This window comes from Ovis canadensis, chromosome 26 (assembly GCF_042477335.2).
Source record: "Ovis canadensis isolate MfBH-ARS-UI-01 breed Bighorn chromosome 26, ARS-UI_OviCan_v2, whole genome shotgun sequence".
Classification (NCBI taxonomy): Eukaryota; Metazoa; Chordata; class Mammalia; order Artiodactyla; family Bovidae; genus Ovis; species Ovis canadensis.
In genome coordinates this window covers 30385437-30411930 of record NC_091270.1, presented here as the reverse complement: position 1 = coordinate 30411930, position 26494 = coordinate 30385437, and the positions used below count along the sequence as shown (strand labels likewise).

General features: G+C 46.1%; 1 protein-coding gene across 4 annotated transcripts in view; it reads left to right on the top strand.

The window, feature by feature from the left end:
* Positions 1–344: 344 nt before the first annotated feature.
* The window catches only part of IRF2 (interferon regulatory factor 2), an 84568-nt gene continuing 58418 nt past the window's right edge, over positions 345–26494 (top strand). The window contains exons 1-2 of one of the 4 annotated variants that reach the window (XM_069573201.1): positions 383–601; positions 751–910. The gene's annotated coding sequence lies outside the window, so the exon portion shown is untranslated. Of the gene's footprint in view, positions 602–750; positions 911–936; positions 1003–1402; positions 2674–26494 lie in introns of those variants that run through there. The other 3 variants (XM_069573200.1, XM_069573202.1, XM_069573203.1) reach the window with 3 other exon arrangements.

Below are 26494 nucleotides of genomic sequence, written 5' to 3'. Positions count from 1 at the left end.
CGCCTGGAGCCCAAGCTGGCGCCCCCGGAGCCCCTCGCCCCCGGACCCCCCGGCTCGAGTGGTTTGAACGCCCGGGTGCGCGGGCGGCACACTCACGAACAGCCGCTTGTTGCTCCCGCGGCCGCGATGTGGGGAAGTGAAAATGAAATTGACTTTTCTGAGAAATGATGAAAGCGGCGCTGCCCGCCAATGAACGGCGGCGGCGGCGAACTTCCGCACCTCCCGGCCGGGCGGCTCGCGGCCTCCCCCCGCCTGCACCTCCCGGTTGCACAAGCTTGAAACAAACACTGGGGAGGAAGGGCGGAGGGAGGAGGGAGGAGGGCGGAGCGGGGGGGCGGGCGGGGGGAGCGCGGAGGGCGGGCTGGAGCGAGCCAGGCTCCGGGAGGGCGGGGGGCGGGGGGATTTCCAGCCTCGGCGCTTCGCAGTTTCCTCTCCTTGTTTTGCTTTCGATCTGGACTGTTCTCAGGCAAGCCGGGGAGTAACTTTTAGTTTTGCTCCTGCGATTATTCAACTGACGGGCTTTCATTTCCATTTCACACACCCTAGCAACACTTAAGCCTTGCGGAATTGTATTGGTAGCGTGAAAAAAGCACACTGAGAGGTAACATTTTTTTTCAAATAATAGTCGGGACTATGCGTGTGTGTTTTTCTCGAGGGCATGTTTAGGAGGACTGGAGGGGATGTGTGTGTGTGTGTGTGTGTGTGTGTGCGTGCGCGCGCGTCCTGATGGTTTGACACGATGTTTTGCAGACGGAAAATGCTGAGGTTCATAAATATTAATACTGATTTTTGGAGGAACAGTCGGCGCTGTTATGGATCATCTGGTTTTAGGGGAAGCAGGTTCGGCTGCTGCTGCTGCTGCTGCTGCTGCTGCTGCTGAGGCTGCGAGGAGGAGGAGGAGGAGGAGGAGGTTGGTGGAGGTTTAATTTCACTTTTGGATTTGCAGATGCGGAGAGCTGGCTCCATGGACACAGACCTGCTCTGTGCGATCCTGCGCCCCAGGTGTTGTTTGTGGGGGAGCAGGTCCGCTGGAGTCGGGCCTCCTTTTAAAAACAACATGATCGCGTGCATGTCTGTGCGTGTGTGTGTGTGTGTGTGTGTGTGTGTGTTTACAGATGCCGGCGCCACGGGATCCGAAGGACGGGAGCGGGTCGTTCTCTGCGCCCGGCGGCGGCGCCTCTCTCCAGGCAGCCTCTGGCGTAAATAGGCAGGAACCCGCCGTCCGCCCGCAGCCTGCGCCCCGCGCCCGGGCCGGGAGAGGCACCACCCGCCGCGGCCGAAGGAAACTTGATGGGGCGCCCGGTGGCAGTCCCCGGGGCTCGCCCACCCTCGGGGCTCGGGGAAGGGTCGCGGGCATCGGGTGCCACCGGCGGGGGGCCGGGCTCCGATCGGGGCTGCGCGCGGGGCCTGGCCGGCGCGCCCGGCTTCCTGGGGGCTGGGCCGCTGCCGCCACCGCCCGGGAGGGACGCGGCGTCCTCCTTCCCGCCGGCTAGCGCCCGGCCTGGCCCTGGGGCTTTGTCGCTGCACTTGTCCCCGCGCGGGGCTGGCGTGGTGGTGGTGGGGCGGCTCGGGCGGCGAGTCCCGGGAGGGGTCAGCGGTCCGGGCCGCGGCCTAGCGCCGGGCGCCTCCGGGTCCCCGCGGGCGCCCCCCGGGCCGGCCTCGCGCGCTCGGCCTGACCCGCCTCGGCTACGGAGCGGGCAAGGTGGGGGCGGGGAGCCTCCGGGGACCGAGCGGCGCCCCGCTGGCAGGCCCGGGGCAGGGGGTGCCGGCGTCCCCAGGGGGTTCCGGGGCGCGGGCGGCGGCGGGGTGGGGACGCGAGTGCCCGCCCCGCGCCCTCCGACCCCGCTCGGGGCGCAGAGTGGCATTCGCCAGCCGGCCGAACGTGGTTGGTGCAAAGCCGTGGCCGCCACTTCCTTTCCGCCTCGCGGGCCGGGCTTGCCCACCAAGCGATGCCCGCCGCGGCCCATCGTGGCGCCCGGCCGCTCGCGGTGCCAGGGAGCCGGCTCTGAGAGGGCTCGGGCAGCCTTTTGCAAGTTGAAAGGGTTTCAGGACGCAGCTCACCGCCCCCCCCCCGCCCCGCCCCCAGGACGCACCGGCATCTCAGTTTGGGCCCCAGGTGTGGCTGCGTGGGCCGCCCTCACCCCCTACCCCTTTAGAGGGGAAGAAGCGGGAAGGAGGCTGGCAGCCGGAGCCGGGCGCATAAACAGCCTTCCGGGCACCTGGCGAGGCGCCGAGGTCAGCCGGCGTCGGCGGGACCCCTGGTCATCGCTGTAAATGTGACCCTTGGCACTGGCAGTGGAGGTGGCCACGTACTGGCGGCGTGGTTTTCTGTCGTCTTTGCCACTAAAGGATAGTGTTTGGAACTTGGGGACATTTTCCCCGCTTCCTCCCTCCCTTCCTCCCTCCAGTGTGGGCATCGGTAGTGCGCCCGGTCCTCTGCTCCGAAGAGTGCTGGCATCTTCCCTGTGCCACCGGCCTCCCCGTCGCTGTGACTCGGTCTGCTTTTGATGAATGGCGAGGGAGGGTGGAGGAGAGTTACATTTCCTGTTGTGGATTTTCAGGAATCACCAAGGTTGCTGTCAAGCCTGCATTCGTTTATGAGTTTTCAGACCGACTGCAGATAACATTGAGGACTCAGCAGCGTGCGCTTTGCTTTTTGGTGCTTAAGGGCAGGTACAGAGAAGGGCCTGGTGACAATCTGGAAGGGAAGGTAGATAGTCTTGACGTTAGGCACGCTCCTCGCCACGACCTGGAAGGTGACCCCTATTTACCTTCATGCACCCGAACTCAGGTTTTTCTCACCCCACCCCTATCACTCCTTTTTCGGAGAGGGAAAGGACAAAATCCTGGAAAAACTTGTGTTTTCTAAGGAAACTTCAGTAGATGGAATATTGAGGACTTCATGTGGTATTTTTTAATACCTTGAAAAATGTATTGATTGATGGGGCAAAGTCCAGAATTTCACTATAATTAGTGAATGGTTATAATTTATAACAGCCTGTTGTGTAAGAAGTTAGATTTTGGCCTTCTGGATCCGAGTTCTTGTCTGTTCTGATTTGTGACTGCTTCTTAATATTAAACATCTACATTTTTCATTCTAAATGAGTTTTTTTTTTTGTTTTGTCCTTGAAAAGTTAGAGATAATTCTGCACACTTCAGACTGACTTACCTGTCAAAGTGTCATGATAATTCAAACTAGGGGTTTGTGGCTAAACTGGAGACAGATATGGTGAACCAAAGTCCTGACAGCTCCAGGAACCATGACCCAGTCTCTCCCTTCCTCTGCTTTCCCGTATACTTTATTAGGCAGATATTCAGTATACCAAAGCTAGTTCAAGGCGTTTGAACTTAGTAGTGGAAACTTTAAAACTTTGGGCATTTACCATTGGGGAGTTTGATGTGCATCAATTTTGTCATGTCTGCAAGGACACTGTTCTTTTATTCTTGGTGTCATGGCATATAAGCTTCATTGTTTTTAGAGCACTTTGGTGAAACTTTCCTTTTGATAGTGAACAGACCAGTGAACTCTAAATGGGATATCGGGGACATGGTTCTGTTATGTGCTTCATACCAGAAAAAGGCTTAACGCAGATAAGGGACTTTATTCATTTAATAAGTATTCATAGAACATTCACTATGCCCCAGACACAGTGCTGGATTCTGTGGGTTTAACTGAGAACAGGAAGGGAGTTTCTTTACCTTTTGGGGAAATTGCATTCTAGTTGGTGAGCTGACGATACCTAGCCAAAAAATAAATACAGTAAGTACCTTTAGGGGTGAGTTCTATGAAAGGTGATAGTCAAATGTAACTGAATATCTGATAGGGTTGCTTTTGGGAACAAATGAGATACTGTTTTGAAAGAAGGTTGCGTAAGTTACAGCAGTCTACAAATGCGTAAGGCATTCACCTGCAGAATTCTATCAGATCGTTCTTAACTTCCCACTCCAGTATTCTTGCCTGGAGAATCCCCTGGACTGAGGAGCCTGCGGGGGCTACAGTCCATGGAGTTGCAAAGAGTCGTATGGGACTGACCGACTAACCACGTATGCATTCTTATGCATTCCTAACTTTACAAGTCAGGGAATCATGACTGTGGGTTAAACACTGACTTTCTTTTAGAGAATTTTCAGTAAGAAGTGATTTTGCTTGTTCTGAGAGAATATAGAGAATGGTAAGGAATTAAATACAGAATAACTATTTTATGTAGAGCATTAAAATCTTTAACAAGACATCTGATATTGTTAGTAAGTTTTTTTCTGTCAAAAGTTAGATGGTGTCCATGGAGACCAAATGATATGGAAGTAAAAATGATTGGACCAGTGTATTTTCCCTCCTTATATCAAGAAAAATCCTTTCCAAGGTCTTGTGTTTTAGTGTGAATTTTCTTCCTCGTTGCTGAAGACTCTTCATTATCTGTTATTACGGATATGCTCTTAACTGACTTTAATTTTTGCTATAACATCTTTATTATTTTTGGCCGTACCACAGGGCATGTGGGATCATAGTTTCCCAACCAGGGATGGAAACTGAACCCCCTGCAGTGGAAGCTCAGAGTCCTAACCACTGTTCCCCTAGGGGAGGCCCACTATGACATCCTCAAAGCAAGTCAGATAACTTGCATTTATTGGATGCTCACTATGTACCTGACACTATATATGTGAAATAATATGTGATAGCATATGTGAAAATAAATGTAATAGATGGTATGTTTATAATAGATATAAAATACATAAAGGGGTATATATAAATAACATACATTGCTGGGAAATGTCTGTTATTTTTAGCAGTAAAGCCAGTTCTTCTTTTGGTCTGTGTGGGACACATGTTCCTTTGAGTACAGGGGTTGGAAGTTAGGGCCTCTGTCCCTGTTCACCCCATTCGTGCCCTACTTTTGGCCTGGGTGTGATCAATATTCGGCTATAATTTATGCCCAAGGCAGGGTCAAGCAGTGGCCCTCATAGTGGGGGTGGCTGGTGAGAAAGGGAGTGATGAGATTTGATTAAATCTTGATTTTTTTTTTTCACCAAAGAATGTTAAGTTATCTATAGGATCCAGATTTAAACCAAAGCCAATATTTTATATAAAATACCAAAGGCAATACGGAAATCAAGCCTGCAGGTATCTGAGGCTGGGTGGTGACCCCTCCAGAAGACCCATAGTCACCAGCAGTTCTTCCTCCAAAGATGCTTTTAAAATGATTTCCCATCTTAACAGCTCCATCTTTTGACAAACAGCCTCTGAAGCAGATTGTGTTTAGTTAGGAAGACTTTATGGGCCTGTTTTTATTCCTCAGAAACACACTGCAGTTAGAAATCGTGGTTGACCTGAGAACCAGCATCAGCAAATATAGATAATCCAATTCCAACCCAGAGCAGAGAAACTCCATGTTGTAGGCAGCCTGGGCAGCCATTCCTTAGATAAACTGTTAGTCCTGTTGAACCTTCTGAGGTTCTGAAACTAGCTGCCATCTTCCTCTGCCCCCCCATCAGTAACTTTGAGCTCTGCTGGGGGTCCAGGGACCCCAGGATATGAACCATTGCAGTAACCGAGGGGATTATTTTGTTAAATGAATGCAAACGTTGGGTCCTTATTTCATTTGCTTATTAAATATCTGTTGACAGCTATGTCCAAGACGCTGGATAGTGGAAGGTGCATGGACTCAAAGAGCCTCAGAACTTTCAGTTCTTTTGTTAACTCTCCACTCACTTCTCCTTTCTGGACCTTAGTTTTCCTATCTGTATGATGGGGCTGCATGGTTCTATCATCTTTGAGGGATGGGACTTATGTGTATCAGAATCATGGAGAGGAGGGGGCTTTTAGAAACCACCCAGACCTTCAGATTTGAGACTCAAGCCCTTTCCTCTCCTTGTCTCTTCCTTGTTGAGAATCCCTCCCCCCACCCCCCCAGTAAGCCTCTGACATTGACCAGGGTGTCCAGGATCCCTATCCCTCAGGTGTGTGGGCCAGAGCAAAGGCAGAGAACCACTGAATCAAGGGTCTCTTCGCAGGGCCGAATCTCTTCATGTATTTTTCATTGGCTCCCAGGTCAGGCTATGCAGGACGAGGACAGCAAGCAGGTGGAACTTGTTATCCACCTTTTAGGCAGCTCTTTGAATAGGTAATCTGTGGCCCCTCCCCATTGACTCTGCCCACTTTGACCTTGCTTGTCATACAGAAATGGGATCTGTAGTACGGTTGTGATATTTTGAATTTTCGGCTCTGAACAAGCAGAGGAGCATTGTGTTTCATGAGCCTGTCTCTCTCTAGGAAGGCCACAGAGTCATGGGTTTGTTTGTTGTTTGTTTCTGTTTTGGCTTATATTCCCCCTTATCGGTGGCTTATATTCCCCCTTATCAGTTTAGTATTCAGCTTTAATGAGCCAGAAAGAACGAGTCAGGCAATACGGCTCCGTATGTCCCATGCCCTGTGTGCACACCTTGTAGCCCCACACTTATGAGATGAGAAGGCTGTGTCGTTCTTTCTGGTTCTAAGCATTTTTATATCAGGGGCAAGGCCAATTTAGTTCAACAAAATACCTTGCTTTAGAGTTCTGCGTGATAAAAGCCAGTCCAGTTTTGATTAAACATTTTTGAGATTAACCCGTTGCTCTGTCGGTTTCATGAATAATTTCTTTTCCAGCATCCTTAGCAATCCGTTGCTGTCTGTGTAAGAGCATTTGATACTCACACACCTAATGTGATCAAAGGAAAGATGAGCTTCCCATTTCATCTATTCTTTTTGAGCTTACAGATGTCAGGTTTTTGCAGGAGCCAAAGAAATACCTTCTAGATAGAAGACGTGCTCCTGGCCCCATGAGCTTAGAATCCAGCGGACTTTCCCGTCATGAGGTTGATGTTTTGAGTGAGGAGAAGCTACAGACATGTTTCAAGTCATATCTAACGTGTTACTTTTGAAGAGCTTTTCCCGTGCTCCTTGCTGTAAAATTATTGAAGGGGATGAGAACAATGACAGTGGTGGACCAGGGCGTCCTGGCACCTGATTAGGGTGTCCATGGGTGGGGGGGGTGGTGGTAGAGTATGAGTGGGGAAGGTGACAGTTGAGGGAATGAGGTGATGAAAAAAGAGACGAAGGTGTAGAGTAGAAAATTATTGCCTCTTGAATTGTTGAGTGAGAGAGAGTGAAGAGGGAGTCAGACAGGTAGACCTTGTGTCTGCCACAAATGTCATTGAGACGTTTTTGCAAGTAAAGAGACAAGCTGGTAGTTAATTGATAGCAAATGCAGAACAAGTTGAAATGCTAGAGGACCCTCCACTTCTAACTTTGGAGTTTGGCCCTTTTTTTTTTTTCTGGGGGATCAAATTACTAGGCATGGCCAACTTTAGACAAGTAAACAGGAGGCTGTGAGTAGTCACCCTTTGGGCATGGTTGAAACCACGTTAGAGGTGGTATTGGAGCCAGAGAGGATGGAGGAATTGGTGCCCTGACCTGAGGCCTTAAGACTCAAACTCAGTTACCTTTAGAGGCAACCACAGCCCCCTCAAAGAAGATAACATGTTGATGAAATGGATCAGCAGTACTGTCATAGCCCTTAAGCTGTCCCCTCCCCCATGCTCGTCTTCCTTGCTGCTCTTTTATTTTTGCCAGGTTGTAGGAGGTAAGTAGGGAGTCCGGAAAAGAGAATCGGCACAGGGTTAAGACTGAGCTATGGATGCCATCGCTGGTACTGCGGTCACTATAGTTTGGAAACTAAGCGCTTGGTACTGTAGTTGGGGTATTGTACTTTGAAATAAACTTTCTGGAATACAGTTAAGCTGTGTACACTTAATGTCTTAAAAATGTTGAGCTCTCTGTTCCAGTAATCCCACTTCTAGGAACCTACAGATGTGAAGTGACAAGAAGCAGAACAAAGATTTATGTACAGGGATGTTTACTGTTCACTTCTGTTATACTGAGAACTCGGAAACACCCTAAATCCCCAACAATAGGAGCACATTTAAATGCGGTACAGCGCACCAGGCCCTGAGTACAGATAGCTGATAAAATTCATGCTTTTGTGTTTAATGATGGGAAGGTATTTGGGGTGTATTTTGAATGGAGAAAAAGAGGATTTTCAACTGTGACCTTAATTTCGTTTTTAAAACGTGTGTGTGTTTGTATATATATCATTAAAAAAAAAAAACTGGAAGGAAACATTTGGATGGTGTGTTTATGGATGTTTGGCTTTCTCCCCCAGATTTAATACAACACCACAATTACTTTTATAACCAGAAAAATATTCTCAAGACGACTCTGAAGTGTCCCCTTTAACCTCATCCCTGGTAAATGTGGATGAGGACAAGTAAATCGGATGTTGCTAAGGAGGGTGTTGTTCATGAGCTTGGCCATTCCCAGGCCCTCTCTGCCTTAAAGTACAGAGCCAGGCTCTAGAATCAGAGCTTTCCCAGCCAGTGAGTATCTAGATATGCCCTTGTCCTGATTCAGCTCTTACGGCTTCAAGATACCAAGATGGATGGTTCCTCTGGGAGGTTGGGACGCATTGTTTTATCAGCAACTGTGGAGGGTCTGAGATGTTACCCGCTTCACAGATGTGCCCTCTGTGTATGTGACAGAAGCACCTGACAAGGGGGTAGGAGGCGAGAGTTCTTTCTTGATCTTTACAACCAGGTCAGCAGCCAGAGAGATGCTACGGTGTTGGCCCCCATACCTTGAAGTGATACCATTGGAAACTGATGGAACCTGGGTGTGGATTACCTTCCATAGACGACATCAGAACGACCATCCCTCTCCGCTGCCAATGGTCCGGGGTGGGGGGGAGGCGGGTGGGTAGAGAGATGGTGTGCGCACTCAGCCACTCAGTCTCGTCTGACTCTTTGCGACCCCATGTATTGTAGCCCACCAGGCTTCTCTGTCTGTGGGATTTCCCAGGCAAGAATAACTGGAGGGGGTTGCCGTTTCCTATTCCACGGAAACTTCCTGACCCAGGGATTGAACCCTCTGCTCCTTTCCTCTTCTGAGTCAACATCCTCACCTTTTGGAACATAAGGCTCTTACAACTACAGGTGTCCGTGAGGTCATGGCTTTGACCCTTTTGAAATGTACATGCTTAGAGAGGTAGGGCCTCCTGAGACCCTGCAAACTTAACCCAGGAACCTAGTCAAGGCTGTAACCATTTGGCCCTCTTGAGAAGATTAGAGAAGTTTGATTATCCTTCTGGAGCAGAGCAGTTAGTTTAGACAAATGGCTAGAGATCCGATTCTTGTGGTAGGTGAAGAATAAACTGTTTCGAGGGGAAGTGAATGCAACCTGCCCTGTCTTATGTACACTGTCTTTGTACCTTGTTGGTTCCTGTGTCACAGGTGGCCTGGCTGTTTCACAGGAGCCCTGAAATGCGGGAGGTTTTATTTTCCCCACATAGCAAACTTTACAAATCCCCATGGGATTCTCCATGGGGAGATTCTAAATGGGATTGACACTCTGTGTGTCTCAATCGGAGTATGATTGAGACTTTCTGACTTTCTATAACTGAAGAAGCCTCCAAATCTGGAATTTGTGTCTGGAAAAATTTTTAGAATAGTTTTGATTCCTTTATAGACATGGGAGAGGTTTTTTTAGATGGGTTATGAAACTGGGGTTGGGTGTAACCATTAGGGGTTTAGAAGGAGAATGCCAAAGCACAGCTGAGAAAAAAGAATATTGATTAGGACAACACTATCCAATACAGATAGAATGTGAGCCACATGTATAATTTTTAATGTTCTAGTAGCCACGTTAGAAAAGTAAAAAGAAGCACATGCTCAGACACTCAGTCAAATCCGACTCTTTGGGACCCCATGAACTACAGCCCACCAGTCTTCTCTGGCCGTGGAATTTTCCCAGCAAGAATGCTGGAGTGGGTTGTCATTCCTCCTCCGGGGCATCTTCCCAGTCCAAGGATTGAACCCGTGTCTCCTGCGTCCTTTGCATTGGCAGGCAGGTTCTTTATCCCTGATCCACCTAGGGAGCCCCAAAAGAAGTAGGTGAAGTTAATTTTAATGCCCTATTATTTAGTCCAGTGTGTCCAGAAAATTATCCTTTCAACATGTAATTAACATAAAACTATTAATGAGATCATTTACTTACTTTTTTTCATGCTGACTCTGCAAAATCCACGGTTATCTTTTATACCTTCAGTACATGTTAATTCAGTCTGGCCAGGTTGCAGCAGCCATATGGCTGGTGGCTACCATATTGGACCGGGTAGGACTTAGGAAATGAAGCAAGTTGTGAAGAGAAATATAGGGAAATACAGCGACTCAATCTAAAAGAACCAGGAAAAAAAGGAGAGTTAGAGCACTCATTTGGTTATAACCGCGTCTCCCCGTGTGTCCCCCGCCAACCCTACCTCCTCTCATCTTAAAATAACCCCAGTTTCTCTTGAAATAATAAGATGCTCTGAATCTCTTCAGAAGCAACACACCGTGGGTGCCATTCCTTTGGCCATCGTCCCAAACACCTTGAATATTTTCCACCCTTTTGAAGTGCTGTGAAAAACGTTGATTCCCTGGATTTTCCCGTTTGCAACACCTCCCTGACCAGGTTATCTGAGACCTGGGATCCTGTCGTATTTCCTTGCATTCCCCACCCGTGCTTGATATGCAGTAAGCACTGGGTAAATATTTGTTGATTTGATTTTCAGCCCGAGAGCGAAGGTTAGCTCCGAAGGCTGGATTCCAGCTCAAGATGGATGGGCCAGACCTCTCTTGTGTTACAAACCTGGTGGTATATGTATGCAGGCCGGAAACCCTGGGATTTGTCACTTTGCGTTAGCAGTTATCACTTTGTATTAAGGAGTTCAATATCCAGAAGGTGGAAAAAATGGTCTGGTTTTCTCCTTTGGACCGAGGCCTCCACTCGATTCCTCTGACATTTATGTTCTAATGCTGATAGTAATACCTTCCGGTACATGTAAATAAGCTCTAGTTGCTGAGAAACCAGAGGTATACATTTGGGAGCTGCTACTTTCTTGGTGGGTTAGTTATTAATAATAACTTTGTTATTAGCAAACTTTCAGCCCATAACTTATAGGCAGGGAAGTTCTTTTGAAGTCAAGCCCTGGTATCTTAACAGTAGCCTTCATTTTGTCCTCTCTGACTGTAATTGTTGGGGAGAAGCAACAGACGTAGCCACAGAGCCCAGGCAATTTATTTTTCCTGAAGCCTTACCTAAGAACTGCTTAGGTAGCTTTTCTCTGTGAGATTAAATACGACCTTCACTGAATCATGTTAGCAGGGCCAGCAGCTAGAAAAATAAAGACTAAACCAAACCTTCAGCAAAGAAATTCCCAGCTGCTCAGCGGGTCAGAGCTTTCTTGATTGCTTTCTTCCAATGAAAACACTGTAGATGAGTTTTAAGTGAATTCTAGTAGGTTTGGGGATTTGCAACTGACAGAAGAACAGGAAAGTATAATCTCACTTTAAAATCGTAATCCTGAGGTAAATCTTGATTGACTCTTTGGGGGGATGTTGGGATTTTGTTCATATGGGAAAACTTCACTCGTGTGCACTGTTGAGCTGGCTTGGAATGTCAAGGTCCTCAGGGATGAGGGGACAGAGAAATGAGATGAGAAGCTGGTGGCCCTAGGGGATGCCCTGGGTTCGTGGCGTGCTCTCGGTGGCCCTGAGGACTGACACGGATGGCACCCCTTTCTTCTCTCCGTTATAGAAGCGAAGTCCAAAGGTCCCAGGAGGCAATGTGGGTGAACTGCTGTTTCCCCTTTGGGGTATAGCTCTCCTGGTGATTCAGGAAGTCAGGGTGAGTTTAAAATATTATAGGAGAGGGTTTATTTATTTGCCTCACTTACAGGTGCTTTGAATGCATCGTTTTTGTTTTTTCTCTCAAAGTCAAGGTGCAATTCGGGTTGCAGTCTGGGCAGTTTCGGTCTGGACCCTGAAACGAAGGAGTGGACAATTTTGATCATTCATCCAGTTGCTGTTTACTCTACAGTTATGTACTCAGTTCTGACTCCATGTCGGGAGAGAAGGTATAGAAAGGTAGAGAAGTCTTCAGCTTGGAACTGAGTGAGCTCGGCAGATGGTATGTGTTCCCTGCAGTGAGGAGCCTTGGTCTGGGCGGCCAAGACCTCAGGTTAAAGAAGTGACTTGCGGTGTCTGCATCATCAGTGGGCCACCCAGCACCGTCTCGGGTTGTCTGGGAGACCACAGTGCGGGGGCGGCACGTTTTGGGGCCAGCTATTTTATTTTCTTAGGGACAGATTCTCAGTAAAGCTTATCACAGGCGTAGAACAAGGTCTTGTTTCATTGTTCTGGCTGGTTCTCTACCGTTTTCTCTCCCTGGGTTTGGCGCCTTGCTTCTCCATTCCCTCCTTGCTTTGCCATTGTCTGCTGTCCTTTGTCATGAAGTGTCTGAGCCTTGATGGTTATCTCCGCTTTCTACTTCCGCTCCCCTCTGAGGGCAGACTGGAACTGGCCGGGCTGCTGCTGACACACAGCTCAGAATCCCTCCTTGGAGGTTTGAGCCAGGAGAACCTCGCTCCTCACATACCTCACATGGCTTGAGATGACATCACCCTGAAAGGGAAATTGGCCCATATTCAATTTTGAAAATCCATCCTTTTTTGTGCATGTGTATATGTGGTCAGTAGATTCCCTTCAGGTTACCTGGAAGTAAAGTGTTGTCCACGACAGGGCTCACGGAAACAGTGACAGCAAGCAGTGAGTTCATGAATGCGTCTGGTCATTTTTTTTTTTTTTTTTACTATGGTAAAAGTTACATAACACAGAATTTCCTATTATAAACATCTGTAAGTATACAGTCCAAGGGCATAAAATTCATTTACAGTGTTTGCAGCTATCAGCACTGTCCTTTCCTAGAACCTTTTTTCATCATCTCAAACAGAAACTCTGTACCCATTAAATAGAAACCCACCTCCCTCTGCACGGACAGCCACCCTTCTCCTTGCCTCCTCTAGGTACTTCATACAGGTGGCATCAGACAATATTTGTCCTTTTGTGCCCGGCTTACGTCACTCAGCAGAATGCTTTTCAGGTTCATCCAGCATTGGAGCATGTGTTAGAATGTCTTTGCTTTTAAAGACTGAGATTGATCCATTCATCTCTCGATGGGCCCTCGGGGTTGTCGTTACCACTGGCTATTGTGAGTCATGCTGGTGTGAGCTCTGCTGTAAGAAGTATCTGTTTGAGTCCCCGCTTTCAATTCTTACAGTCCAGTGGGTCATTCTAGGTTTAACTTTTTGAGAAGTTTGAGAAGTTTGCCATATCACCTGTACCGCTTTACATTCCCATCAGTAATGCACAAGGGTTCCAGGTTCTCCATATCCTAGCCAGAATTTCTTCCCTTGAATTTTTTTGGTAATAGCCATCCTAACTGGTGTTTGACTGTCTCTGTGGTTTTGATTTGCATTTCCCTGATGGCTGGTGATGTTGAGGATCTTCCCACATGCTTCTTGGCCATTTGTATATCCTGTTTAGAGAAATGTTTCTTCCAGTCCTTTGCCTGTTTTTGAACTGGTTGCTTTTTGTTGTTGTTGAGTTATAGGATTAAGTCATTATTTTATGGGTGCCAAAGTCTAGTCTGAAAGCTCAAAAGATACGCTCTGAAATACTAGTATGGTCTGAAAACACAGAAGATTCTCCCTTGTTACAGTATGTATACAACATGTAGTATAAAACCAGTGAAAAATTTTCAGAATTTGAATTTGAAGTATTTTGAGATGTTGTAGAGCTGATAAAACACCTATTGAAGAGTTAAATTATGCTGAATGAATTATATCAGAGTGGACTCTGAAATGGGGAATCAGCTAAGAGTACTTCATGTTTACAGCTGGAGAAATCAAGCAGCCTGCCCAGGGTCACGTGGCCAGACTACGTCCTTAGTACATTTTGTTGAACTCAGTAGTAAAGAGTTGATTTTTTTCTGTTACATTTTTTTTTTTTTCTCAATGAGACAATTTTATTTCTTTGGTATGTTTGCATTACTTCTCAGTACATTGCAGGTACTCATGTTATTAGCATAGTTTTTTTTTTTTTTAATTTTAGTTTTTTATTTTTTAAATTTTAAAATCTTTAATTCTTACATGCATTCCCAAACATGAACCCCCCTCCCACCTCCCTCCCCATTCTGTTACATTTTGAATCCTAAATTTCTGGTAAGAGAAGAAGCATAATGCTTGAATATGTAGTGAATTAATTGTATCAACTACTCATATGGTCGTCTCTGACTAATATAAGTACCTTCAACAGTTGGGGCTCATAAAAAGACCCTAGGGTTCAGTACTTTTGAGGTATTTTGGATAAAACTGAGTAAAAGCAGCCTCAGAATAACATTGGGGGCATGCAAATTTATACATAATACTCTCAGCAGTGGTTTGATAACTACCATTTGAGCAGATGAAGCAAAATAGTACTGTTATAACAAGTCTGCTGGGGAAAATGAATGAAAGCATTTGTGTATTTATTGTGAATAATCGACAAAATGAGAAACCATATTATTTGTCCTTAATAAGAGCTATAGTAGACAACAAATTCAGTGAAATGTCAACTTTACAGTAGCAAATTTATTGTTGCTTTACTTTTGTGTTCTGCTCGAATTTTCTGCTTCACTCAATCCTTTTGAGAAGTTGGTCTTTATTGACTAATGTAGCCTGACAAGATCATATATGGATTATAACTCAGAGTGAACTGTAAATAATTGGGAAGCAGATAGATAGCTGTAAAAATCTGTATTCCCTTCAGGCTTGGGGCCCAGACTTTGAAAAAAGTCTATAAAACTAGCCTCAAGTAGCTATGAAAACAAATATGATGTTGAAGTTAAGTTGAAGACTCCTTCCTGCAGACAAATATTTTAAATACAACTTTCAGCAGAGTTAATTCCTTCAACAGACGTTTCTGGACTGCTGGTGTAGAGATGCAAAATTGACAATTCCAGCTTCTCACGGAGCTTATCATTTAGAGACAGGCAGGGAAATAACTATCTGTAGGAGCAAAAAGAACAAAAGATGTGCTTAATGGAAGCACGACAGCAAAGGCTATAAGAAGAAATTGGCAGGGGCTCTATCTTTGACCAGGGCAGTGGAGGCGAGCTTCACTGCATTTCCACCAGCTGTAGGAACAGGGCAGGTTCAGCCAGTTTCCTGTGGGGGCTCAGGGCATCTTTTGGTTGAAAGAGCAGTAAGAACAAAACCATGAAGGGTTGGAAATTCCTTCCACTCACTCTTGGTGGATGGAGAGTTCTCTTGTTTGATGGGAGCAGACGGGTCAAGGGAGTGTCAAAGATCATTCCTGGTAGGCACGAACACGTCCTTCAATGCATGTGTTCCTGTGTTTACTAGCAAGGAAAGGCCTTATTCTGAGTTATAGAGCAAGTTTTGGGGGAGAAGGGTTATTGGGGATTTGGAACATCTCCCCACTCCTTACATTTTAGAAGATGATATAGGTAGTGACTTTTTAGCAGTTGGAGGTCAGAGCTGTGAGCCTGCCATGCTGAAGAGAAGATAGAAGGGTTAAGAATGATGCATGCCTTTCATTCATAGATACACGGGCACTGCAGGAAGGACCAGATTCTGCTTTTGATAATAACCAGGCCTGTCTAAGAGACGTTTCTGTATGTTTCTAAGAGGAAGTGATGCAAAGGTACTTTTTGTATCTTCTTCTGTGTGTTTTGATTTGGCTTTTAGTGAGAGAGGAGTTATGATGACTAGGTTCACAATACTTAAGTGAGGGGGCGATAGAGACTGCTGCTGTTAAGACAGATGAGAAACTCAAGTTAGAGAACCAAGATGATGGCCCAGGTGCCCCCAAGCCAGAACTTGGCACAGCAGAAGTGTTTAGGGTGAGGCGTCCCAGCGGCTCCAGGAGTGACTAGATCTGGCTTCATCTCCGCAGCGGGACTTGCGGTTGGCTTCGTATCCGCGGTGAGCTTGGCGTGTTATCTGAGTGGCACGATGGAAGAGCCTGGAAGGGCTGGCTCATGGAACCTTAGGGGCGAGCCTCAGTTACTCAGGAAGCCTGGGGGAAGCCGCGTGTATGGGTGCACCCAGTGGGACTTCTTCCCATCTGCATGTGACCCCCCCCCCCCCCCCCCGCCAGCATAACCAGGTGACAGGGCAGAGGACGTAACTAGGTTAACGGCTGCAGTGATAGCATTTATTGGATATGTGCTGGGCTCTTTGCTTACGTTTGAAGGTCTTATTCAAAGGCCCAAGATACTTCTGTGTTATATTTCAATAGATCATGCTCCAGGTTTATTATCAACAACTGCCTTGTTGAGCTGATTATAAATTTGGGAGGACCGTCGTGGGAGGGCTCAGCAGAACAACTTGGGTATGCCCGGCACTCAAGAAACGCTGGATGAATTAACTCGGAATGATTGACCTAGTTCTCCCATTTGTCATTTCCTGTCCAGACAGACCTCCTCTGTGGGACCTCAGAGTCAACCGGGCTCCCAAACGGTGCGGTGTTTTCTAATTCTAATGAGGAGCGAGGTCCCGACAGCAGGTGGTAGACACCTCAGCCACGTGTGCCTGTGCCCCGGGGGTATGTGAGGGTGTCTCCCCTCACCAGTCGGCAGGGACCCTTGTTAAGGTGCAAGGACAAAGGTCTCTCTGTTAGCCAGCCAGCCTCAGGGAGCCTTCCGGCTGTTTCTCGCCCATATCCGCCCATTTTTCCTGGGGCATAGCTTCTCCGAATTACTAATGGTTCAGACGCGCCAGCACGCTGCTTCCGCCCTTTGCTTTGTTGCTGTGCTCCCTTTGTTTGGAAGTTTTTTCCTTCCTTTCCGCCTGAGGCCTGAGATCCCCTACCTTTCCAAGCCCGCTTCAGATGCCCCCTCTTCTTTGAAGCCCTCTCTTCTGGGCTTTGATGTAATCTAGTAAAACTCCCACAAAATGCCTTCCAAAAACGCTCAGAGTCCTATGATCGTCAGGTTTATGAAATGACCAGGGTGAGTCCAGTACAGAGAAGAAACCAAGAATCAGTTGTGTTGATGAGTTCAAGCCTGGAGGAGTGTATTATAACTTCAGGCTCAACATGGGAAGCTTTGGCATCTTTGATTTGTTTCTCTAGGATGCCTAATTTTAGAGCTGGGTGTTTTCTGTTCCTGCCTCTGTTGTTATAATGTAACCTTTTTGAGGACAAAGATCATGTCCTGATTGGCTTTGTATTCCCCACAGAGCTTTTCACAAGGTTCTGATTTGAATGAAATGTTAAATAAATGTAATTCAGAAGTTTGCTAACATACTTATCTTGGTTCACCTGCAATGCAAAAAATGTCGTGAAAATGGTACAATTTTTCTTTTTTGGGGTTGCATGCTTTAGCAATCTTCCTCCCCCCCTCCGGCTTATTTGTTACTTGTTAATATTGTAGTCCCATCATCACAACATGTGTTTCAGGTCATCTGCTTTCTCCTCCCCATCCCCAGCCCCAGTGGGTTTTCCAGGAGGGGTTCATCCACTGTATTATCAATCTGTAATTACGACATGATGATTCATGTGCAAAGGACCGTACCTGATCTTTAGGGAAGATGAGTAAGAGACAGTTCCTGCTCGCAAAGACTTCACCCAGAGCTGTACCTGTTTTCAAGTACATGAAGCTGTGCATTTCAGCGGAGTTTAGATGGTAGGAGGGATGAGTCGGGTGAGATGTCAGAAAGGTGGGATGGGGCTGAGTTCTGGTGAGTCCAGATTTTACTCACTGGTCATTGTGGAGCCACTGCAGAGTTTCAAGCCGGGTGATGAGACGTTTGGGAAGAGGAACCTGGCCAGCACTGTGCAAGGTGCTCACGATCCAAAACACAGACTCCAGGGACCCTCCTGCTCCTTGGGAGGAATTCTGGGGTGTCCACTCTGCTATCAGGTGGGATGCTGGCTGTGCTCTTCGGAATGTCTTGGGGGATGTTTTACAGGAGACCAAGGCACTCATCTCATACTTTTCCTCCTAATAGAAGTTGCTCTTTATCTGTTTCTTCCTCATAGCAGCTCTGCCGAGTTGCTATTAAGATCTCTGTTTATAGATGAAGAAGCTAAGATTTGGAGAGGTGACAGGGTGTAAGTGGCGAGATTCCCATCAGGCGTGCTTGACACTAGACCTGTGCTCTCTCCAGCACCTTCTGCTGAAACCAGGAAGGGGAGGGAAGCCAGTGTGGTCCTGAGAAGGGCTGATGGAGAGGGGGACATGGTGACAATACAGTGGATGCCAAATCCAGTTTCCAGGTACTGTTTGGGACTTTGTTAGTGGCAGTAAGTAGCTTTGAAAAATATTTGAAGACATTTCTGCAGCTTGTAAAGGAAAGATGTGTTCTTGAGTCAGGTCTTCATGTATTTGGGGGCGGTTAGCAGTGCTGACTCTCATTTCCAGTTGGAATTCATCAGTGATTTTTTAAAAAATGCTCTGGGATTTTCATAATTTAGATATATCTGGAAAGTAACTTATGTGTGCAACTTCACACAGTTTCTCATTTTTTTTTTACAAGAAAGAACATTACATTAGTATATGTAACAGATTTAGATCATTGTAGTGTGGTGGTTTCTTTTTAATGTTTTAGAAACATTGAAACATCCATGAATAGAATCATTACTGTGGAAGGGTTATAGTTTGTGTGTTGGATCTCAACCGGTTTTGAGCAAAAAGGGCTGAACTGAATGGCTCTGTAATATTATACAATAAAAGTGTGGTGGTTTAGTTGCTAAATCGTGTTGGACTCTTTGTGACCCCATGGATTGTCGCCCAACAGGCTCCTCTGTCCATGGGATTCTCCAGGCAAGAATACTGGAGTGGGTTGCCATGCCCTGCTCCAGGGGATCTTCCCAACCTAGGGATGGAACCTGGGTCTCCTGCACTGCAGGCAGATTCTTTACTGACTGAGCACCAGGGAAGCCCCAATAATAATAAGTATGATAATTATAATAAAAGAGAAGGAGAAGGAAGAAGGGGAAGAGGACGAGGAGGAGTAAAAGAAGAAGCATCAGTAGTAACCTTTACTGAGAGTTCACCGGCTGAAGGGACAAGCTCAAAGGAAATCCCCGAAGGAAAAGCCACAGCAAGGAGGAAGCTGTCAGAGACCCTGTGGATGTGGAATGAGGGGAAAAGACAGTGCCCTTCAATGCCAGCCTTTTTCGGAGCAAATTATCTTCAGGCAAGTATCTTTGGGGAGCATCAGTTTCACCATCAGTTCAGTTGAGTTCAGTCGCTCAGTCGTGCCTGACTCTTTGCGACCGCATGGACTGCAGCACACCAGGCTTCTCTGTCCATCACCAACTCCCGAAGCTTACTCAAACTCGTGTCAGCATCATCGGCCAGTAAATGGATTTGAAATCAGATGGCAGCAAACAATTTTGTCATTTTATGCAAATAAGTTTTCTCGGAAGGTTCCAGCATTCTGAATCCCTCTTACTCGACTTTTCTAACTGAAGTAATGAAAGCATCGTGATCCCCCTTTTTCTACGTTCCCTTGTTTGTGTTCCTAGTGGGACAAAACACCCATCATCCGTAGGTCACAGAGAATCCTATGGTGGTGGCAGGTAGGCAGTGACTTGGGTGATGTAAAGAGCTTGGAGAATTTAGGTCCTGCCCATTTCCTGCCGTGTTCTTCCTTCCCCAGGCTACTGTGTGTGTCTCAACGATCCACTCTGCGGTCCAGAGTTTTCTCACGTGCACCATCTTGTTTAACTTCTCCTGTGCTTTCCCGGGGTACTTGAGGACCGAGAGGTCTTTTCTGGGCGTTTGGATTGCTGGCTTAACTGGATGGCTCCAGAGACACCCACCTGTTCATGCGAAGAGGGACAGTCTGAAATGGACTCCCCACTTAACTCCCAAAAGGAGAAGTCACAGCTTTCAGGCTTTGCCTTCCTGCAGAAGCAGTGCTCAGAGGACATGCTGATTAAGGGGAAAATAGGGCCGCTTCTTTTCCCGTTTTCCATATGGAAAGGAGGTTTGAACGTGCAGTACGAGCCTGAGTCCATATGCTTTGAAATCTGTCCGTGGTTCTTGCTTTGCTGAATTGCAGAATCTGATGCCACCTAGGTACGTGGGTCTGGGGCCAAACACACACAGTGATCGCAGCACGACTTTAGATTTATGAAGTCTTTTTTAAAAGTCAGTCTGCCCTTCTAGGTCCTTACTGCCTTCTGTGAATTCTTCTAGAAGATACTCTTTCAAAAAGTGATGGATTTTTTTTTTTAATGCTCTTAGGTTTTTATAGTTTAGATATACCTGGAAAGTAATTGATCTGTGCAACTTCACACAGCTTTTTCTCAATTTTTTTTAGAAGAAAGAATATTGCATTTGTATATGTAACGGATTTAAATCATTCCTTGTGTGTTTTGTTTTTGATGTTTTAGAAAACATGTTTCACACATGGTTAAATCGCCTGGGAAACACTTGACTGGGTCATGGCTGGGTCAAAGGATATCCTTTAAAATGTCTGATACCATGGGCAAGCTAACTGTCTGGAAAATTTGTATCTGTTTGTACTCCAACCTATAGTACATTTGAGATGTAAAGCACAATTCTAAGTGTTTTACAGGGTTCCTTTTCTAATCCTTGCAAAGCCCTGTGGGAACAGATAGGGTTGATAACCTGCCCAAGGTCACACAGCTAATAAGCAGTAGAGATGGGCTTTCAGACCAGGCTTGAGTTCACCTCGTGGCCTTTTCTGCTCTGTTACTCCTGTGGCAGCTCATGTGAGGAAATTAGCCAAGGGATGCTCTGATGATACACTCCTTCCTTCTACGAGTACCTGGGTGTGATGGGAGCTCTTCTTTTTTGCCCTAAGTTTTTTAAAATTTTCAGTTTTTTTTTTTTAATTGGAGGATAATTGCTTTACAATATTGTGTTGGTTTCTGCCACATAGCAACATGAACTAGCCATAGGTACACGGATGTCCCCTTCCTCTTGAACCTCCAGGGAGCATCATTCTTGCTGCATCAGATAAGAGAGTTACAAAACGGTTTTCCTGAGGCAAAACCTTTGGTCTTTACATTCTTTCCAACACTGTACCCTTTGGAAAGTGTTCTCCAAGAAAGGTCTTTGGAGATGCATCCCCTTTCCTCAGCTGTTCCTTGCTCCATGTTCGGCTGGCTGTAGGCAAAAACAGGCAGGAGACAGTGTTAAAATCTTACCCCTATGCACCCTTCTTCCTGCTGTCTTGTTCCTCGTGGAGGTGTTGGGAGGACCCACGCCCTGCCCATCAGGGATGCCTGTTTGGGGTGGCCTCTGGTGATTGCTAGCATCTCCTTGGGGACATTGTCAAACAGAGGTATGAAGGTTTTGCAGTTTTGTTTGGGGACTTCAGCTTTTAAACCCTTGGCTACCATACGTGGTGAGACCAATCATACACACACATACACTCGAATTATTTTCACCAGTGCAGCCCTGGGGTCATATAAGGTCTAAAGATTTGTTCCTCTTTTAGGAAAAGCCCCAGACAGCTCACTGTCTTCCTGTTCCATCCTTGTTTGTGGGCGATTTGTATTCTTAGTTGCTCCTCCCCCAGAACAGGAGACCCAACAAAACAAAGTAAGGAAATGCTACCACGACTTGGCTCTGTTTTCTTTCTGGGTCTGTAGGCCTGCGGGACTTAAATGCTTGTGTTCCTGAAATGTTCTTGACACGAAGAAGCAACTGTCAGAACTAGTATGGTGTCCATGAAAAGCTCGGGAAACGTACCCATTTTTTAGCGTATATGTTTGAGGGCACGTGTAGACGAATCCTGTCCATTCAAGTCTAAAGCCTGTCTCGGATGCTGGAATCTCATGGTAGTGGAGCTCGGGGATGGAGGATCAGCTTTCCCAGGGGCTAAGCCAGACTTTATTTTTTGAGGCTCCAAAATCACTGCAGATGGTGATTGCAGCCGTGAAATTAAAAGACGCTTCCTCCTTGGAAGAAAAGTCATGACCAACCTAGATAGCATATTCAAAAGCAGAGACATTACTTTGCCAACAAAGGTCCATCTAGTCAAGGCTATGGTTTTTCCGGTAGTCATGTATGGATGTGAGAGTTGGACTGTGAAGAAAGCTGAGCACCGAAGAATTGATGCTTTTGAACTGTGGAGTTGGAGAAGACTCCTGAGAGTCCCTTGGACTGCAAGGAGATCCAACCAGTCCATCCTAAAGGAGATCAGCCCTGGGATTTCTTTGGAAGGAATGATGTTAAAGCTGAAACTCTAATACTTTGGCCACCTTGTGTGAAGAGTTGACTCATTGGAAAAGATTCTGATGCTGGGAGGGATTGGGGGCAGGAGGAGAAGGGGACAACAGAGGATGCGATGGGTGGATGGCATCACTGACTCGATGGACGCGAGTCTGAGTGAACTTCGGGAGTTGGTGATGGACAGGGAGGCCTGGCATGCTGCAATTCATGGGGTCGCAAAGAGTCGGACACGACTGAGCGACTGAACTGAACTGAACTGAAGCCACAGCTTCCTTCTCTGAAAAGGGAACAGTGATAATAGTGTTACCTACCTAACAGGGTTATTGTGAGGGTTGAGGGAGGTAATGTATAAACAGCGTAGAGTTTAATACTAGGTGCACACTGTAGGTATTGCCCCCATCATTCTACCACTATCTTTACCTGCTGAGGAATCAGGAGGGCATTTTTTGGGGAGGCAAGTTTGCGTGTTTTCTTTTTTTTAAAGATATATATATATAATTTTTTGGGGACCATTTTTAAAGTCTTTATTGAATTTGTTACAATGTTGCTTCTGTTTTTTGTGTTGGTTCTTTTGGCTATGAGGCATGTGGGATCTTAGCCCCATCCTCCCCATCAGGGATTGAGCTCATGCCCCTGCATTGGAAGGGGAAGTCCCAAGCACTGGCCCACCAGAGGAGTCACAAGTTAGATTTTTCAATGCGTGTATTTGCAGTCCATGGGGCTGCAAAGAGTCGGACACAACTGAGCGACTGAGCTGACTGATTTATAAACAGTTCAATTCAGTGCATGTAAACGTAATTGGTGGCATTCGTGCATTGGCCTTTTTGGTAGGAAGGTCTCTGGGGCTCGTTGACCTTGGCCATCATCAGCCTTGCTGTGTGTTCTTTCTTCACACTGCCTAGAGGAAGTGTGTGTGCAAGGATGTCCGAACTGAATCTCTACCCAAGTCCCATAGAACTGAAACAGTTCAGAGGTACATTAGACGTCTCACGTGGCAAGGATACACCTGTCCTTTCATTCAAAATTATTTTAAGTGTAAGGGGCTAAAGTTTCCGGACAGTTCCTTGAGTGAATTTGCATTTGTGCCCCTTTGAGTCTTTTTCTTTCACGCAGTGGTTTCTGCAGACCAGTAGGGCTTATATTAAGTAGAGAATGACTCGTGTGCTTCCTCAATGGATGATGCAGTTCTTATGCTGCATATACTGTGATAAACAGCAACAAATAAATGTGAGTTAACGTGATACTCCTGGAAGTATCCTGTCATAACTTTAATTTTTGAAATCGGATATTTGTAATGTAGGAGAAGGAAAGATGGCATTACAAATATCACTGTAAGGCAACCTTAGGGAAGAAATTTTAAAGAAATTTTGAATCTTATTTAAAGCTTTTCTTGGGCTTCAGAAAAGCCACCACTTTTCTGGTGGCTCAGAAGAATCTGCCTGTGATGCAGGAGGGTTTGATCCCTGGATTAGGAAGATCCCCTGGAGCAGGGAATGGTTAACCACTCCGGTACTCTTACCTGGGAAATCCCGTGGACAGAGGAGCCTGGTGGGTTACAGTCCGTGGAGTCACAAAGTGTCAACATGACTGAGCGACTGACACTTTCACCTTATACTGTAAATAAATATTTTATGTATGACATTGGTAAAGTAAAATGTTTACCTATTGCTTGGTGGAACTAATGTAAAGGCAATAATAATTTTTAAATGGCTACCTAAGATGTCAAATCTTAAAATATTCAGCAAAAGCATTCCCTCACTTTGTAATATGCAAAAACAATCTGTATTAAAGTTTTCCATTTCAGGACTGAAAATGTGCTGTTACTAACTCAAGCATGGTGTGTGCCTGATTAGTTTATAATGTAAGTACAGTTTAAGGAAGAAGATGCTGATTGCCTTGTATAACATGGGAACAATAATATATTGCAAGGATTGAAATAACTTGAAATTAATTACAGACCCCCAAATCCCTTCTTTGCAATCCAAAAAGCTCTGAAAACTGAAAGTTTTTTATCATGACTCATTTGTCTGTATAGTCTGCCCCGAACTGGCATGAAGCTATTTATAGCTTTTACTAATCCCAGTCAGTGTGAATGTTCCTGTTTTACTGCAGAAATATTGCTGTATTAGATTAAGTGGATCTGCTCTAGAGATTGCTGGGGGTGTTATGTTCTATATGTTATATGCACCATATCATCTCTGTACAATCCCAAAGCTGCTAAATTCTAAAACATATACGGTCCAAGGATTTTGAATAAAAGAGCAGTTATCTCCTATGACCTGAAGACCCCCTCATCCTGGTTTTTTTTCCCTCCAGGTATAGTCTCTCTTAACATCTGTTTAGAGGCAAGGTATAATTATTAGTAACGCCCCATTCATACTCAGAAGTGTTCCATTTTGGACCACAAATAATATGGTCACTATACTGACCATCTGTGTATTCTGGGTAATGGAGGAGGCCGTGGTGATGGGCCTCAGTAAGTTTCTTGTGAATTTCCATATATACCACTTTGAAATAAATATGATTCCAGATTATATCTTGAAACCCTAAAATAATAGAAAGCAGTGCTTGTAAGAAATAGTTTTTTAAATGTAAAAATAGGTACCCCAGTGCTTTCTCAGACAAATTAATCATTGCATTTATATATACCTTCCTTTTTTTTTTTTTTAAGGCAGATCACTATTTTCTTCACTGTAATTGCTTGTGTACCAGCCTTCTTTTACTAGGCTGTCTCCCCTCTCTGTTCCCCCTCTCCTGTCTTTCTTGTCTGACATCCACAGTCAGGTCCTAGTTTATTAACTCGGCATCAATCTTTGCCATTTGCTCTTGAACCTCATGGAGATTCTTGACTAGGGAGGCGGATAGGTTTGGAGTCTGGCCTGGCCTAGGGAGACTAGGAAGTCTTGCCCAGGATGTGTTTGTGAAGCTAAGACGTGAGCCATGTGAGTCAGCGGGTTGCCTTTGAGGATGGCAAGTACAGAGGTCGTGGGTTGCCCTGCTGACCCGAGGGTCAGGGTCAGGGAGTAGGCCAGCATCAGGAGGGGAAGCTGGAGCCAGAGCCGGTGACAACAGTGAATTTTAAAGGAGATCACGTTTATGCTTTTACAAGAGTCTTCTGGTTGCCGGGCAGATAACAGACTGGGGTTGAGAGGTGCGGGAGAGCCGTCAGAATGGACTTGATTGGTGCGGGCTCCGCTGAAGGCAGGAATTGTTCTTGACTCCCTGGTTTCACTTTCTGTTCTTACAGTGTTGTAGTTATTCTCCTGGGGAAACAGTAACTGCGTGCTGTGCTTGTTAGTTGCCGGCCAGAGCAGTTACTGAAACGATCAGCTAAGTGAGAGCAAGTAGAGCTGAAGGCTTTTCAGGCTTCCGTTTTCTCCACGTTGAGGAAAAGTTGTAAATAAGACACAAAAAGAAAAAAAAAAAAACCTTACTCATGGTGGGCTTTTCTTGAGCCAAGTCCAGGAAATTGGCTGTTGGGATCAGGAACTCTTGTCATGAAAGAAGATGAAACTATGCTGGCCGGGAATGCCCGCTCTGGGGCCTCTGCTGACAAGTGGGACTGGCCCGAAATGCCCCCCCAGAGAATCCTGCGGTGTGGGGTCCTCTGAAGACATCAAAACCCACCAGCTCTGGGGGCGCTCAGGGACCTGGCCTTCTGACGTCTTTCTTCTGCTGCTGACTTCACCTACAAGGTGAAGCAGTGTTACCTGGAAACCAACCTCATGTTCTAAAATCTAAATCTAGCATCTATTTAGTCGCTCAGGCCTGTCTGACTCTTTACGACCCCATGGACTGTAGCCTGCCATACTCTTCTGTCCATGGGATTCTCCAGGCAAGAATGCTGGAGTGGGTTGCCCTTTCCTTCTGCAGGGAATCTTCCAGATCCAGGGATCAAACCCTGGTCTCTTTCACTGCAAGCAAATTCTTTACTGTCTGAGTCACCAGGGAAGCCCCAGATCTAAATAACTTCAATCAAGAATGAGTTCAATTAAATATGAATTCAGATGTTTGACTCGGGATAACTCTTGGATGCTGAAGTCTGAGAGCCTTCTCAAATATGCAGGCTGGCTTTTGGGGTCATCTGTTCATTTCCCACATACCCTATACTTAAAACGACTCGTGTACTGTCTTCCCTGGAAAATGAAGCTTCAGGGTTCCCTGTTCAGATCGTTGTCGCTTGATTGTGCAGCCCCTTATGGGGACGTAAGTGGACGTAAGTGATTGATGCACATACTTCATACAGTCATGGTACCCGTGGATTAAGAAAAAACTACCAGCAATTTAGTTTAAGCACCTCAGGGGGAATTGGCTAGAGTTTGTTATATTTGCAGAAATGCTGTTGCTTCCCACTCTGGACAGTAAATCACT